This window comes from Triturus cristatus, chromosome 12, assembly GCF_964204655.1.
Source record: "Triturus cristatus chromosome 12, aTriCri1.1, whole genome shotgun sequence".
NCBI lineage: Eukaryota > Metazoa > Chordata > Amphibia > Caudata > Salamandridae > Triturus > Triturus cristatus.
Genome location: NC_140595.1, coordinates 252,905,951 through 252,907,282, shown reverse-complemented (window position 1 = coordinate 252,907,282; position 1,332 = coordinate 252,905,951).

The following is a 1,332-nucleotide window of genomic DNA, read 5'->3' as shown; positions in this document are numbered from 1 at the left end:
TAACTCTTACTCTGGCCTAATAGCTAAGGTCTTAGACTCATGCTCTGGCCTAATGGTTAAGGTCTTAACTCTTACTCTGGCCTAATAGCTAAGGTCTTAGACTCGTGCTCTGGCCTAATGATTAAGGTTTTAACTCTTACTCTGCCCTACTGGTTAAGGTCTTAATTCTTACTCTGGCCTAATAGCTAAGGTCTTAGACTCGTACTCTGGCCTAATGGTTAAGGTCTTAACTCTTACTCTGGCCTAATAGCTAAGGTCTTAAAACTTACACTGGCCTAATAGCTAAGGTCTTTGACTCGTATTCTGGCCTAATGGTTAAGGTCTTAACTCTTACTCTGGCCTAATAGCTAAGGTCTTAGACTCATACTCTGGCCTAATAGCTAAGGTCTTAGACTCGTACTCTGGCCTAATGGTTAAGGTCTTAACTCTTACTCTGGCCTACAGGTAAAGGTCTTAACTCTTACTCTGGCCTACTGGTTAAGATCTTAACTCTTACTCTGGCCTAATAGCTAAGGTCTTAGACTCGTACTCCGGCCTACTGGTTAAGGTGTTAACTCTTACTCTGGCCTAATAGCTAAGGTCTTAACTCTTACTCTGGCCTAATAGCTAAGGTCTTAGACTCGTACTCTGGCCTAATGGTTAAGGTCTTAACTCTTACTCTGGCCTACTGGTTAAGGTCTTAACTCTTACTCTGGCCTACTGGTTAAGGTCTTAACACTTACTCTGAACTAATAGCTAAGGTCTTAGACTCGTACTCTGGCTTAATGGTTAAGCTCTTAACTCTTACTCTGGCCTAATAGCTAAGGTCTTAGACTCGTACTCTGGCCTAATGGTTAAGGTCTTAACACTTACTGTGGCCTAATAGCGAAGGTCTTACCTCTTACTCTGGCCTAATAGCTAAGGTCTTAGACTTGTGCTCTGGCCTAATGGTTAAGGTCTTAACTCTTACTCTGGCCTAATAGCTAAGGTCCTAGACTCGTGCTCTGGCCTAATGATTAAGGTTTTAACTCTTACTCTGCCCTACTGGTTAAGGTCTTAATTCTTACTCTGGCCTAATAGCTAAGGTCTTAGACTCGTACTCTGGCCTAATGGTTAAGGTCTTAACTCTTACTCTGGCCTAATAGCTAAGGTCTTAGACTCGTACTCTGGCCTAATGGTTAAGGTCTTAACACTTACTGTGGCCTAATAGCTAAGGTCTTAACTCTTACTCTGGCCTAATAGCTAAGGCCTTAGACTCGTACTCTGGCCTAAAGATTAAGGTCTTAACTCTTACTCTGGCCTAATAGCTAAGGTCTTAACTCTTACTCTGGCCTAATAGCTAAGGTCTTAGAC